At 41.3% G+C, this 16,363-nt stretch overlaps 1 protein-coding gene across 9 annotated transcripts in view; it reads left to right on the forward strand.

The window, feature by feature from the left end:
* Positions 1-16,363, forward strand: part of Ambra1 (autophagy and beclin 1 regulator 1) — a 185,021-nt gene that overhangs the window by 89,727 nt on the left and 78,931 nt on the right. The gene's annotated exons all lie outside the window — the stretch shown is intronic.

Raw genomic sequence — 16,363 nt, forward strand, 5'->3', positions numbered from 1 at the left:
TGATGACTGAATTGCTTAGGGACCTCTGTTTTTAGCTCTGGGATATTATGTGACCAGGCTCTGAGATACGGTGAGAGCATCAGCTTTTGAGAGTCTCCAGAGAAGGAAACAAAGCAGAATTCTAATTTTTGTGTGTGACAAAGGTTGTTTCCCCATCACATTCTTTACCCCCACTCCCATCTTCACTACCAGCTTATACGTTTATGTATGCAAAGCCAAAAAAGGAATAAAACTCAAGCCCCATTTTGGAATATCTTTAATAAGCATCTTTATTAGAAGTTTTGAAATGCCATTCTGGTGTGGAAACCTAGGCCATGTGGTGGTTTAAAAGCAAAGAAAGACAGTGGTACTGTCAGGCTGGGAAAATGTTGCAGACTTTTTTTTTTTTTTTTTAAATAGGGATTTCTACCAAGCTGCTGTGATAGCAGGCAGGCAGCCATGGGATCTGGACTCCCCAAAGTAGTATCCGTGACCCAACATCAAGGCCAAGAAATCCCAGAAACCTTAGGGGCTTCTCAGCTGAACATCAGTTCCAGCAGGGGAACAGATTATGCTGCAATCTCCTGACAGCCTTGTCTGAGGAGGGCTCTTGCCCTAGTTGTTAAATAGACCCTGTGGCCTTGTGCCTCTCCTTGCCTGGCACTGCTTTGTGGCTTGGCTGAAGGCATGTGGAAGCTCCTCACTGGCAGATAATCACTTGCTGCCAGACAGTAATACTACAGAGATCTTCTCCACCCTTCTTTGTTTCAGACATCTGCCTCCACCACCCCCTGCAGCACCTCCTGCTCCTCTACTGCCTGCAAATCTCTGTTTTCTTGGCATTTAGCTTTTTTGGAACAGCTGTATGTTGTTTTTTCCTCCTCGCCTCCAGTAACTCTTACCTCCATTTCCTATTCCTTGCTTTATGACCAGTGGTCTGACCCCAAGTGGCCTAATTGCACTTATGGATTTCTTTCAAACTATGGGCTGTGTTCTAGCAGCAATTGTTTATAGATGTGGAGTTTACTAAGAACAATTCTCTATTAAATGATGCTAAATGCCACTAGCAAAAGGAACTCATTCTTGAGTTAAATTACAAATGATTTTTATTTACAATTAGATGGGTTTCTCTTATTTTCTTAAGGTATGTGTTAGAGTATTGGTCTTCCTTTAAAGCTACCATCATTTGTAAATATTTGGACCTAATATTTTTTGAGTACTTGGCTTTGTACTTAGGAGTGTTTTAAGTGCATTACACATATTTCTTCTTTTCAGTTTATCTTAAAAATTGTTTTTTTATGTTGGGGGGGGGGTAATCTCACCACATTGCCCCAGCTTGTCTAGAACTTGCTATTCTCCTGCCTTAACCTCCAGAATAGATTATAGGAATATGTACCACACCCAGCTCACATATTTCATTTCTATGAAAGGAGTGCTGTTTCCTGATTAACTTGCCCACAGTGATGCTGCTAGGAAGTAGAGGAGTCGGAAATGGGCCCTGCAGTAGACTTCAGGGCTTGGCAGTCTACCCACTTTCTTGGTCTGCCTGACCACTGTTATTTTAAAGAAGAAAGCATCAAAGTAGAATTCCTTTTCCAGGACCTTTATTAAAACAAAGAAAGAGGGCCTGGGGTTGTGGCTCAGTGGTAGAGTGCTCACCTAGCATGTGTGGGGCGCTGAGTTCGATCCTCAGCACCACATAAAAATAAAATAAAGGTATTAAGGAAGGACGGAAGGGAGGGAGGGAGGGAGAAAGGAAGGAAGGGTGGGTGGGTTAGTTCCAGGGAACTTATCTGATCTTTAGAGTTTTTGTTATTTAATTCCTTCATTTTATGTGGTTCCTAGACATGACTTTTTACAACCCAACGGTGCTTACTGAAGAAAATTTTGTACTATAACAGTCCTTTCCTCTAGCTTTCTTACCCTCCTGAATATAGAAGTTTTGCTTTTTATTAAACTTACTTGTGATCATGTATTTGAGCTGTTGTAATAATGGCTTTCAGAGTGATAGAGAAATTGGCCTTTTAGCAGTAAGCACTCCCAATTTTCCTGGAAAGGCACTTTCTCTTGTATGATTGGAATGAGATTGTAATGGTCCCAGAATAATTACATTCAGCAGGTATTTATTCTGCAGCTGTTATGTGCCAGACTCTGTTCTGGGCTAGTAGGGTAAATAAGATGGACGTGATCCCTGTCCTCTGTAGCTCCAAGTCTCTTTGGCAGGCCATCCCTTAATTTTGCTGTTTAGTTCTTGGCTCCAGATGTTAGTAGAACCTTTGTATGGTGAGAGGCTTTTTGCAGGGGTGAAGCATGGAAATTTGGCCTGTCTGGAGGGACAAAGCAGACATTCGCATGCAGTTTTAGGAAGTCTGACCATTACTTTGGTAGCTAATGAGTCTCCTGTGGACCCTAACCAAAGCTATTCAGAAACATCAACAAAAATGGATGTGCAGAAAATTAAGATCCTTTCAGTCTACTTTCTCCCTCAAGAGCTTTGGAATGATAACAGAGAACAGAAGCTACTGCACAGGAATTCTGATAGTGTGTTAATCTCCATCCCTTCTGCCTTATTGTGGTGCCTTCCCCACAGTTGTGTGGATTTCTGGTGGCCTCCAGCCGCCTATGAACCCAGGTTCAGGCTTAATCCATATTTAAAGAGGTGTAAATACATCTAATGCTACTGCCCCTCTGCCAGGTAGATTTTGGGGAAACAGGCAGAAGTCTAGAGAGCTCCCCCTGCTGACTTTTTAGCAGATAAGTCTAGTTCTGTGTAGTGATGCCAAGGACTTCCAACAATGGACCAGGTACTGTCCTAAGTGCTCTCCTTTAATCATTGTATCAACCTTATGAGGCAGGTGGTGGTGTTTCCATTTTACAGGGAAGAAAACAGGTTCACCGAAATTATGTCACTTGCCCATTATATTACTGTGAGAGGCTGTACATTCCTTCATTCCTTCCTTGTTCTCTCCAGTCTTAGGGATTGAACAGAGAACCTTGTGCTAGGCAAGTGTCTACCACTGTGCTACATGTCTGTCTCAGACTTGGAACTTAAACCATGTCTGCCTGACTCATAAAACCTCTTATTCTATCTTCTGTGCTGCTTCACTTATTCAAGTAGGGAGTAACTGCCAAAAGGTTCTTAATCTTATAATATTTTTCTGCATGTTTGAGGCTTCATAAAAGTGAAATGAGAAGTCCTGACATTTGACAGCCTCCTTATAATTACTGAAAGAACAAAAATCTTCTGAGGGATAGCGACCTGGGTAATTTAGGATATTAGTTATCTGTCCTGCATAATTTTTTTGACTTTCATCCTAATGAGCATCTGTTCCTGGCAGATGTGATCCTGATGTACTTAATTTACTATTTTGATTAAAATCAATGGGAAGTGTCAGGATTTTCCTGCTTTTTCCCACAGGTCATTGGAGCCTGGTTAAATATCTTAGGCTAGAGATGGCTTTCTGCCCAGTCATCCTAATATCTGTTTTAATTTCTTCTTTGACCCATTAACTGTTTAGGAATGTGTTTTTCAGTATTTCAATATTTGTGAATTTCAGCAGTTTTCTTCTGTTTTTTATTTCTTATTTAATTTCACTGTGTTCTCTACCACTGAGCTATATCCCCAGTCCTCTTTATTTTTTATTTTGACACAGAGTCTTGCTAAGTTGCTGAGGCTGGCCTGGAAGTTGCAGTCCTCCTGTCTCAGCCTCTTTAGTCACTGAGATTATAGGCGTGCATCACCATGCTCATCTCTTGTTTTTTTTATTCTGCCAGACAGTCTCAACCTTTGGATTACTTAGTCCTCTCACTTTTAATGATGTTATTAACGCTGTTGTGGATTTTTGTCTACCATTTTGTTTTCCATATTTTTAATGTCTTCTTTATTCCTCAGTTTTTCCTATACTGACTCTGTATTAAATGAATATCCTCTAATATACCATTTTAATTCATTTATTGATTTTTATTTTTAGTTGTAGTTGGAATCAGTACCTTTATTTAATTTATTTTTATGTAGTGCTGAGGATCAAATCCAGGGCCTCACACAAGCTAGGCAAGCACTCTACCACAGAGCCACAACTCCAGTCCTGATTTTTTTAGTGGGAGATACTGGGGATTGAAACCAGTCCTTATTGCTGAGCTATGTCCCCAGACATTAAAAAAAAAGAAAAGAAAAGAAAAAAAATTTTTTCCTCTAGTACTAGGGATTGAATCCAGGGGCATTTTATAACTTTGCTACATCCCCCCTTGCCCTTTTAAAATTTTAGTTTTGTGATAGGATCTTGCTTAGTTGCCAAGGACTGGCCTCAAACTTATGATCCTCCTGGCTCAGTCTCCCAAGACACTGGGATTATAGGCTAAAATTGTTTTTACTTTTGAGACAGAGCCTTATTACATTCCCCAAGCTGGCCTTGAATTTGCAATCCTCCTTCCTTAGCCTCCTGAAAAGCTGGGATTATAGGCACGTGTCACTGTGCCTAGCACTTTATTGAATTTTGAAGTATATTTTATTGGGCTCTACTTCAGATTTATAAGGCTTGATAATGGTAAGAAACAAATATTCTCCATTATGGCTCCATTCCCTTTCCCCTCCTTTGGACTACTGTTGTCATGTATATTACAAATATATATTACATACCCAATAATTATATTGCTTTATGTAACCTTATGCCCAGGCATCCTTCAGTTTGGTGACTGGTATTGACAATAATTTACTTATCTTTCCCTTGTTAACTTTATTTTTGATTGTCATTTCCCCTCCTATTGCTCTCTCTTAGTTGGTCCCCACTTGCTTGGTTCCTTAGGGAAGCTTTCAGGAGGGCTTCTAGTTTAATTTGGCTACTTAATGGGCATCTGGAGCCTAGGGCTTATTGACTTTTAGGAATTAGCCTGATTTCACAACCTGATAGCACAGTTGTCCAGTACAGCAAATTGCTTGATCCCTCACTATCAAATCTTCACTAGAAGTCACAAAACTGGAAAAGATGAGTTATAGTTAATGCAGCCAAGTGCCTTCATGTTATTATTGAAGTGAGTATGAGTAGAAATGAATAATGATCCTGGTGTTGGACCCTTTATCTCCTCGGCTGAACTCTTTCTCTCTCTCTGTTCCATACCCCTCTGGTGCCCAGTAGCCAGGCAAATAAAGTGAGTGGCACATTCCAACTCAACATCAATTAGGATGGCTGTTTATAAACCCTAGATAAATGGACAATTAGTGGTGGTGGTACTAACTAGTGCTGCTTTAATAATTAACCCAATTACCTTTCCTTCTGCTCCAGTGATAGAAGTGAAGTGATAAGGGGTTGGCTTGGTTGCCTGGGAAACAGAAGTAAATGTAGCACTCCTCCCAGAGAACACAGCCTTCCCAGCTGCCTGATAGCACCCAGGGCCTTTTACTTATTTGGTGTGCACTGATCCTGGAACACTCATGTGCTTTCTATCCAGCCCTTTACCACATCTTATACCACTAGTGAGGGGCGTGCTTATTGGGAACCTGGCTTCCAGTTTCTATGTTGAATTGCTAGTATTTCTTTATGCTTTTCTAGGGAAAATATTGGGCCTTGTCAGTGAATTTTTCTCCTCCTATGTCTGACTCAGTTTTCCTGTGCTTTTGTCTCTCCCCAGGAAATTTCCTCTTGATCTTTTCCCACTGCTGCTTTCTGTGCTGCTTTCCCCACTTACTTCTTTTTGTGCCCTTTCTGTATTGTCATTTTGGAATGTACACAGCACTTTCTAAGTGCTTAACCTTTTCCAGGGCACTTTGGGTATTACAAGAGAATTAAATGCCCTCATGGAGTTTATAATCAAGCCTAGTATGAATTTGTGTTTTTGTGTTGGGGTGTGTGTATATGTGTGTTACAGGGTATCTCTCCTATTCTGTTCTGAAAGAGGGTCTTATTAAAGTTGTTACTTACTAAAGTTGCCAGTTACTCTGCCTCAGCTTCCCCAGTCAGTCAAATTTCAAGCATATGCCACAGAGCCCAGCTTGGTTTTTTGTTTGCTTTGGTTTTGACCTTGCCACTAAAAATTTAATACTTTCCCCTATGATTTTAACTACCAATCCTGAGAGTTTTATTAAGGGATCTGTAGCTCAAATGTAGGCTTGATCAATACTATCTGTATTCGAATATGGTTCATAAAATTCTTTGTGTCCCCATTCATCTTTTGAGTGAGGCACAGGAAAGATAGCTACCATTTACCTGTGAGGCAACATAGCAAAATGTTTAAGAGAGAGTTTGGGCTTTGGAGCTAAACTGTTTAAGTTCAAATATTCATTCTGGTACTTCCTAGCAGAGAGAGAGAGAGAGAGAGAGAGAGAGAGAGAGAGAGAGTGTGTGTGTGTGTGTTTTACTGGGGATTGAACCCAGGGGTACTCTTCCAGTAAGCTACATCACCAGTCTTTGTTCTTTTTTATTTTGATTTGGGATCTTGTTAAGTTGCTAAGGCTGGCCTTCAACTTGCATTCCTCCTGCTTTAGCATCTAAATTAGCTGGAATTAAGGTGTATGCTACGTAGCCCAACCTCTAGCATTCTAATGTTTGGTGATTTATTTTACCTTTTGGGACTCCGTTTCTTCATCTGTATAATGGTCCTAAGAATAATACTTAGCACATAGGATTGTTGAAAGGATAAAATAAAATAGGTTGAACATTCCTAGTTCCAAAATCTGAAATGCTTCAAGATCCAAAACTGTTTGAGCAAAAACATGACACCACAAGTGGAAAATTCCATACCATGGAGCTTTGTTTCATGTACAAGATTATTTAAAATTACCTTCAGGTTATATGTATGTGAAACATAAATGAATTCCGTGTTGTGTGATTAGCAGAAAATTAATTCCATCCCTCAAAAAGTTCCTTATTTCTATGCAAATGTTCCAAAATGGGTGGGTCTGAAATACTATTACTTCTAGACCCAAGCATTTTGAATATGGGATACTCAACTCCTCAATTCGTATATTTGAAATACTTAAGAGTAATATTGTATGGCATGCAATGAGTGTTTAATAGATGTTAGCTATTATCATTATTATAAGTTTTAGAGCCAATATGAATCAGAATTATGGCAGTTCCCTCACTGATAGAACTATACTAATCTCTCATAGCTTTAGCCTTTTCTCCAGAAGTGCATTTCCTGGGTCCCGAGCAGGGCTTTGTCCCCTTTGCTATAATGAGTTGAAAAGACTGGGAGCTTGGGCTCCAGGGTACCAACATACGGTAACTGAAGGTCTGTGTTTTGACAGTTTGACAATCTATGTATCCACTGTTGCCTACGGCTATGTTACCCAAAGAGTAAATAGTAATCACAAAGTTTGCATTTGAAAAACCCTTTTCTTTTTTTTTTTTTATACCTTTATTTAATTATTTATTATGTGGTCCGAGGATCAAACCCAGAGCCTTGCACATGCCAGACAAGCACTCTACTGTTGAGCTACAACCCCAGCCCCTAAAAAACTCTTTTCTTTGCTGATGAAATAAACATCTACTCTGTAGATCAAGTACTTGCTGTTACGTAGTCATGGCAACATGGGATTCCGGAAAATGTAGTTCCTGGATAGTTAGCATCAGAATCACATGGGAATTTGTTGCAAATGCAAATTCTTGTTCTGTACCCCAAACCTCTGAGTCAGAAACTCTGGTTTTAGGGCTCAGGAATTTGTGTTTTAAAATGTCTTCTCAGTGATTCTGGTGCACTTTAAAATTTGAGAACCACTGCCTAGATTAATTCTTCAAGCCAAAAAACAAAGGCAGAGGCATGGGAAGAGATGACTTGGTACCACATTTAAAGGGGTATGCACACCAGGAACACAAGATGTGTTCATGCTGGTGAGCTCCTGAGGTGTAACTCTTGGTCTGGAGCTATTGATAATGTGAGGAAATGAATTAATTTATAGCCTGCAGAGTGCTTAGCTAGTATATTAGCCATTTTTACCCAATAAGCATTTATTTAACTATTTTATAGTATAGTGTTAAGTATTTGATGGTATTCAGATGAACAAGATACTATCTCTGTCTTCTATAGGCATATTCCTACTGAATATTGTGCTCATAAAGAGCTATAGGATAGAGAGTGTTATGCTAAATGGTAAAATAAAGAAGGCTAGCTGTGAGAGCTCAGGGAACCTTACAACATTTCTGCAGCAGAAAATAAAAGATCATTTAGCTTATGTGCTGGGACAACAGGTTCTCATCATGTCTGTTTGGCATTTCATTCCTAGGAGAGATTACCTTACAACCTTTCTTCCAACTTTATAGCTTAACTTTGCACTTGTTCCTTTCATCTTTCAAAAAGGGAACTGTTATACTATGTCTGGATTGGGTACCCTCTCCTCTCCAACCGTTTACTTGTATTTTAAGTTCTCTGTCCTCTGAGGTCTCTGTGAATCTTGTGTGATCTTAAAACTTATTAAATCTCAAGGTTGTGTACTCTAGATTACTGCTCATTTTGAAGATGCTGGCTAAAGATGCTCTCTAACCTGTAATGCCAGAATCCTAAACTTCTCTGTTTAGGTGATGATTGGTATGTACTTTGAGATGTTTACAATCCCAAGGCAAATGATAGGATGATCTAGAAATGTGCAGAGAAGATGTAAGGGAAGAAAAAGCCAAACGTGAGGTCAAAGTCCATATTTTCCAGTGGATACAACAGCAGCTTTCTTTAGAAATTTCTCAAGTGTAAAACTTGGTTAGGATTAGTCCTGGAAAGACTTGGAACAACCCTTTTGATTGTCCCTAGTATTCCATCAGTTTTTCCCTAAGTGATCAGCATGAGTGCTGGAAGCTAATAACCCAAGCTGACTTCTGCTCCACTTCTTTTTAAGGCTCTGAGCTCACATTAGTTTTTTCTTTCTCTTTTCCTTTTCATGTTCCCAAGCAGCCTCATTTATTCCAAACTGGCTGGAAATGCCATGGGAGCTGGCAGATAGCACCTCTCACCCTCTCTACCAAAGTAGAGCCAACCTGCGGGTGTTAATTTCCTCTCTTTAATGCCTGCTGATCCACAAGGCCAGCTTGTCCCCAAAGTCCTTGTGTCTGTCAACTGTAACAACATCATTGGATGTCTTGGTTTAAGCCATGAACTGCAGGTGGGTGAATGGGGGCCTTTGGAATCCTGGGGGTATTCCTCCCCGACTTTGGTATTGGGGATTGAACCCATGAGCCCTACCACTGAGCTGTGTTTTATTTTGGGAAAGGGTCTCACACTAAGTTGCCAAGAACTTGTGATCTGACTGCCTCAGGATCCTAGACTGCAATGGGGGAGCCATGTTTTTTTGGTGGGGTATCTATTGCGTGTCACTCCAGAACCAGATAGTCGTCCCTTTACCACTTTATCCTGTAAAGACACTCTCTCATCTTACAGGGGTGTCGAAATGAGTGCCTGCATTTATTTTAACCAAGCCTACTGCAGCTGTGTGCCATGCAGGAAGGACCCAGCTTCACTGCCCAGTCTTGAGCTATGGGGCTGTTTTCTTCTGGGCTGCCTGTCAACTCATAATTCTTTCTTTTGTGGCTTGTGGCTGGTAAAACAGAATCCAAAATGTTCCTTTACTGGTTTAGGCCAAAGGAAAAGAAGGAAAGCTGCACAATCTGGGAATTTAAAGAGAAGTGGGATGCATAGTAGACCCATGAATAAAATATAGTATTTATTTTCATAAATGGAAATTATTAGAAAGGTGAATTGTTTCTAGAATCTGCCATATTGATATATCGCCATTGACTGCTTTTTGTAATTTTTTTATTTTTCCCAATAGCAAGATTTCACAACACTGCCCTTATTGTATTTTCTCTTGAAGCAGCAACATATATGAAAACAATGACATGGAAATATCCACAATCACCCTTTTTTAGAACGAAGTTTCACTCATGCAGATAATTCTGATACTGTGACAGTTCTGTAGCAACCTTTGAAATTATCCAAAACATTGCCCATTGTACTAAACTGGCAAAGGGATTGTGAAAAGGCAGAATTTAGTAACTGCATCTTAGATTTGGCCATGAGCTATTATTAAGCCATACTTCTAAAATGTGGTGATTATGGAATATAGTGCACCAAAATGTATAGAAACAAAACAAAGAGCATTTATGCTACTCAAGTACTATTCTAAGTACTTCTCACATTTTAATTTACTTGATCTTCACATGTTTCTATGATATACTTTTGTTACTAATTTTTACAGATGAGGAAACTGAGGCTAAAGAGAGATGAAGTAATTTGCCAAAGACCAGAGGTAGTACTTGAAAAGTTAGAATTGGAACTCTGCCCATCTAGCTTTAGATTGGGATTTTTCACCTGGAACCATTGAGAGGCGTAGGTGAGTCTTCATTGGTGGAAAACAGGCTGAAATTTGAACTTGGTTTAAAAAAAAAGAAAAATAATTTGTTCAGCTTGCAAGAGTGCTAAGGGCCAGGAGGCTACATATTCTTATATTCTTCTTGTAGCTCCTTTTGGCTAGAAAGAAGGCCCTGTAGCAGAATTACATTCCCAAACAATGGATCCTGAAGAGGTAATTACACTGTTGCCATCCCATTGGGAAGAAGGCTGGGCGGTGATTACATTCCAAAACAAAGCTGTTTTGGTATAATTGCACTGTGCTGCTCTTATCAGTCTGGGGAAGGCAGGCCTCTGGTCTCCATCCTCATTTGTTTTTGAGATGGAATCTGAATAGCATTCAATTAATAGTCAAGACCCAGTCACAGGGAAGTCAGCCAAAAGAGCCAAGGGGACATTAACTTGCTATTGGCATTTTCCTTCTGCTGAAGCTTTCCAGACCTTCAAGCATCAGCAAACTTGAGAGGGAGCCTGTTTGAGAAAATGTATTTGCTTAATGAAAGGTTAGAGACCCCTGTTATGAGACTGCTGCAAAGTCCTCCTTGCTGTTTATACAGAGAGCAGTGATGGTTGGGTGACAGTGAAATTTACCTGTTCCATCAGCAGCTTTCACACTGTCAAAAGGTGGTCCTTCCTGCAGATCTTTCTCAAAGACTTCCAGCCTGTGTATTTTTCATGTATGTGTCTTCTAGTTGTACATCAAAAAGCCCCTCTTAAGGCTCTATTGAGATAGTAAGGCCAACTTTAGTTTAATTTCAACAGTAATATTCAGATCTGGCTAGAGTAGAAGAAATAGAAAAAGAAATTTTAGGATTCAGAAAACAAGATTGCCAGTGACCTCCTAATCGATGCTTGTTAAACTAGTGCATAGAAGGAAAGTTACTGCTCTAAAGGGTTGCATAGACCTCAAGAGTGGTGTATAGCATTGGTTATTGTATCAGTTAGCTTTTGCTGCCCAAGAAACCACCCCAACATTAAGTGACTTAAAACAACATTTATTGTTTTTACAATTCTTTGGGTGCTGTTATCTGATCTGGGCCACTTGACTTCTCTTGACTAGATATGGGTATTGTTAGATGGTGTAATAGGTAGAATAATAGTCTGCCAAAGAGGTATATGTCCTAATACCCAGGACCTGTGAATATATTACTCTCTATGGCAAAAGGCCTTTGCAGATGCCATGAGGGTTACAGATCTTGAAATGTAGTGATTGTCCTGAATTATCTGTGTAGACCCAATGTATTCTACTCATGTAGAAAAGGAAGGTAGAATGGTCAGAGAGGTGCAGCCTTAGAAGATGAGAATAGTTTGAGTTGCAGCCAGCAAGGAAATGGGGACCTCAGTTGTACAGGGAATAGAATTGTACCAGCAACTCAAATGAGCCTGAAAACAACAGATCCTCCCCTTGACCTTCTAGAAAGGAACAAAGCCTTGTCTCAATACCTTGGGTCTAGCCCAATGAAACCTTCAGACCCACAGAACTGAAATGTGATAAAATTTGTGTTGTTTAAGGCACTAAATTTCTGGTAACTTGTTTTGATAACCATAGAAAACTAACACAGATGACCTTATATACATATCTGACATTGGGCAGGAGTGTTGGCTTTAACCAGGATGTCTTGTCACTTTTCTCTTCACCAATAAATTAACCCATATTTGTTTACAAGGTATCTCCGGGGTCTAAAAAGAAGAAAGAGATATCAGGCCCCAAGCAAGTCCTGGGGGCTTTGCAAGTCTTTGGGCCTTTTTTGTTATTGTCCCATAGCTAAAGCTTAAACCTTGTGGCTAAACCCAGATTAGGGAGGGACTTTAAAGGCAAGGGTCCTCCCTGGAAAGGTTAAATAATTAGGGACCATTACTGTATATACATTCTGCCCTGAGTAGATCCGAGGTAGTCTAGTAGCTTACTCCAAACAAATTAAAAAAAAAAAAAAAAAAAAAGTGTCGTTACATATATGCTGAGAACACATTCAGCATGCCAAGGGATGTTGGTGTACAGATTTGGAACTTTTAAGCATATGTTGGATCATTATTTGGGTTATTTGGAGGGGAAATGAATTTATAAATGACATCCAAATAAGAATCTGAGCTCTAGTTTTCTAGATGTCACATTTCAGAGAAACTACCTTTTCTCTTTCCCTGGGTGTTCACTGGGCTGTAGCCCTCTATTTCTGTGTGCTGGAGGGTAAAGAGATGAGCAAAAGAGCTCTGTGGGTGGTTAGACCCCTTGGGGCCACGTGTATTTCTGTGTAGGAGGAAGACTGACAGAATTAACTGTGTGAGCACTTACTAAATTGGCAGTAAGTGAACCTGTACCCATGGTATCATTTATAATCCACAGCTCCTTTAACAGAAGCAACTTGGAAGAAAAGTTCCTGAAAACTAAGGCAAGGGATCTTTGTGCGTCCAATCACTGTGGCACGTGATGCTTTCTTGGAGTGATTGTTGGGAGGAGGTGGAACTAAATTCTTCTCAAGTATGAAATTTTTGTTTTTTGAGACATTAGTTAAACACTACTTTATGGTTTCCAAATGTGAATACTTGAATTGAGCCCCAGGTCACATATAGACAGATTCAGTATCACTGGTCATCCTTTTCAGATATCTTTGTTTCTTCAGAGCCGTCCCATGAGGTGGGATGGAGGCTCTGCGGTTGTAAGCCCTGGCTTTTGCACTTGCAGTTGCATTTTAAATAGTATAGACTCTGTATAAGAAAAAAATGTCTCTTTGAATATTTAAGCTGCCTGTGACAAGAGCTTCATGGAGCTCGGCAGGGCATCCTGTGGGTTAGCTTGTTTGTTAAACATCTCATTGCCTTGCCTCAGAACTTAACCAAGGCTCATAAAATGATTGTGAGGCACAAAGGGGGCCACGGTCACAGCTAGAAATGTGTGTGTGGCCATGTATGCTCCCAGAAAGGGAAGTGAAGTGACATCGCCATTTAGCTGGGTAAGTGGCAAATGTAGATTCCACTCCCAAGAGGAGATGGAGCAGTGATGCACTCCGGAAAGGAACAGCAGTGCTGAGAATGGAAATGTACAGACTGTAATCTAAAGAGGCAGAGACTCTCCCCAAAGAAAATAGACCACCTTATCTCCTCCTGCCTGATAAAGAGTGGGAGATGAGATTCAGCCAGTGTCCTCTTCTGCCTTTGCTCTGTGGCTCTCTTTTCTCCTCCTCCCTTTCTCTTTCTCTCTCGTGGGTTTCAGTATTTAAACAGAATTTTATTTTCCTTAAATTAGAATTAATACAGCTACCATAGGAACTAATAGAGAGCTAGTAAAAGCCACAAAGTTTCTTGATTTAAATATTTTCATTGACGGCTGGGGCTGTAGCTCAGCAGTAGAGAGCCTGCCTCACATATGTGAGTCACTGGGTTTGATCCTCAGAGTACCACATAAAAGTTAATAAATATACTGTGTCCATCTACAACTAAAAAAATACTTTCATCGATTCTGCTAAAGTTAGGTGACTGGGGAAAAGTGGTAAAATGGTATGTTACTTCTTAGGTAAACTAATTTAACCTGAAAATATCAATGCAAAGCTCTAGTAAGTTGTTTGATGTCCGGTTGCTTCACACACATGTGGTAGGTAGAGAGACCTCAGGGACAACTTAAGAGCTCTTATTGCTAAGAAGTTTCTGGCTATTCTAATATTTGGCTTAGCTAGGAAGAATTTCAAGGTCCTATGGATTAGAAGCAGCCTTAGCATTAAGGTTTGCTGTGGGATACTTTAGATACCTCCCCAGCACTATCATCAACACCAAAGCCACCCCTCAAAATAGTGAAAAGTGGTGTGCTTGCTCTATTGGAAGCTTCAAGAGAAATCACCTAACCTGTTTCCACCCTAGCCACTCAGCTGCCAACCACAAGACTCATTTATAAAATTTCTCAAGTTGCCATTGGGTGGAAGTAACAGAGAAGTTGGCTAAAGAATTGGAGATTATAGTATTGAAGGAAAGGCTGACTGGCTGTTTTCCTCCCTCAACTGCATGCTTTTTGAAACTGTCCACCATTATTTCTAGTTACTCCCGTGTTTTAGGTTTCATTAATGTGGATTTATCAATCCTGTGTTTTCAGGCTCCAAGTGGAGCCCATTCCCCTACCACGCATTCTTTGTTTTGTGGTGTTATTGTCTTTCTGGTGTGGGAGAAGGACTTTTTTTCTAAACAGCTAACTAGCTATAGAGAGAGGCAATGTTCTTTTGAGGGTGGGAGGGCAGGATGGTGGTTTCCGGGGATTGAATTCAGGGGCACTCAACCACTGAGCCACATCTCCAGCCATATTTTGTATTTTACTTAGAGACAGGGTCTCACTGAGTTGCTTAGTGCCTTGCTTTTTGCTGAGGCGGGCTTTGAAATCACGATCCTTCTGCCTCAGCCTCCCGAGCTGCTGGGATTACAGGCGTGCGCCACGGCGCCTAGGAGTTACACTTAATTTTGACATATTGGTCAGACTTGTGCCAGATGAACTTCTTGGTCTTTTGGGTTTCACAAAAAGGTCTGAGGTGTGGCCATTATGGCTGCCACCTCTGGAGGCAGTGACAAGAAAGAGAGACTAGCCCCTCTTTGAAGATGGGCCCTATGATAAGGCGAGGCTTGGTGGAGCCAGGGTGGCCCTGGTGTGCGCTGCTCCTGTCCTGGCTGCTTGCTTGTCTGAAACTTCTATGGGTTGGCAGGGACAGTGGGCATGTCAAGGGAAACAGACAGAAGCAGGGGCCTTCTTTCTAAGGGTCATGTGGCTGGGATTTGTGTGAAAAGGTCTGAGGAGTTTTCTCCACTGCCAACAGTGATACTGGGTGCCACAAAGCCAATGGGATTCTTGGTTTTCCTACAGCAACAACACCTACTAGTTCTGCTCAGCCAGAAACCTGGGAGGCACCCTAGACATCCTGGAAACTCCCCCTCTCCCCCCCAGTCAATCAATCAATTAATCGCCAAATCCTGTCAATCCTATGGCTGAAAGTTCTCTTCAGTCAGCTCTCCACTTCTGTAGCCACCACCTCCCAGCCAGCTTCCACCTCTTTTTTCCTGCTGATGACACAGCTCCCTCCCCAGTTTCCCTGCAGTTACTTGCCTTCTAGTTGGGGATCCACACTGTGGTTGGTACTCAATGCAAACTTGACCATTTTACCGTTGCTGCCTAAAATCCTTCACAGGCTGTCCTCAGCACAGAGTCCCCCATTCTTGCCCTGGTTTATAAGCTTACCTGATCCACCCATCTCCCCTTAGCTCTCACGACTTGGGGGCCCCTGGGAGCATCCTTCATCAAATGTCAGCCGCTTTAGCCGCGCTCATCCTGCAGTCCTCTCCAGGCCTCCTTCCCCAGGTCCTGCACCAGCCGTTCCTCTCCTACAATGCTGCACCCCTGCCCCACCTTACTCCTGCCTGCAGAGCCTGAAGTGAGAGAAGAAAGCACCTGCCAGACTGCGGCAGGCCTCCCTACTGCCGGCTTCTTTCCGCAGTTCTCTCTTCTTTCCGCAGTTCTCCACAGACAGCTCTTTCAGGCTGAACTCAAAACTCCTCATTACCTGCCTTTGCCCCAGGACTGTAAGTTCTACCAAGTGACAACTCTGTCTCCCTGCTCATTGCTTGAATCCGGGGTCCAGCACGTTGCCTGGCACAGAACAAGCACTCGGTAAATATCTGTTAAATTCATGAACAAGTAAGAAAGTTTACACTACTGCTACCCTTTTATTTTCCCCTGGCTAGATGACACCCTGACACTACATTCAGTTCTGGACAGTCCATTTAGGAGGATAAACTAGAGTCATGGAAAAGGGGGTCAGAGTGGTACAGAGTCTAAAAACTATGACATCAGACAAATGGCTGTGTTTAGATCCTTTGGCTTAGCAGAGAAGGCTCAGAGGAAGTGAGGGCTGAGACCCAACTCTTTTTTTGTTTTGTTTTTGGTACTGGGGATTAAGCCCAGGAGGGTTCTACTGCTGAGCTACATCCACAATCCTTTTTTCTTTCTAGACAAGGTCTTGTTAAGTGGCTAAGGGTCTCACTAAGTTGTGGAGGCTGGTCTTGAACTTGCTAGCCTCCTGCCGCAGCC

This window comes from Marmota flaviventris, chromosome 9 (assembly GCF_047511675.1).
Source record: "Marmota flaviventris isolate mMarFla1 chromosome 9, mMarFla1.hap1, whole genome shotgun sequence".
Taxonomy (NCBI): Eukaryota; Metazoa; Chordata; class Mammalia; order Rodentia; family Sciuridae; genus Marmota; species Marmota flaviventris.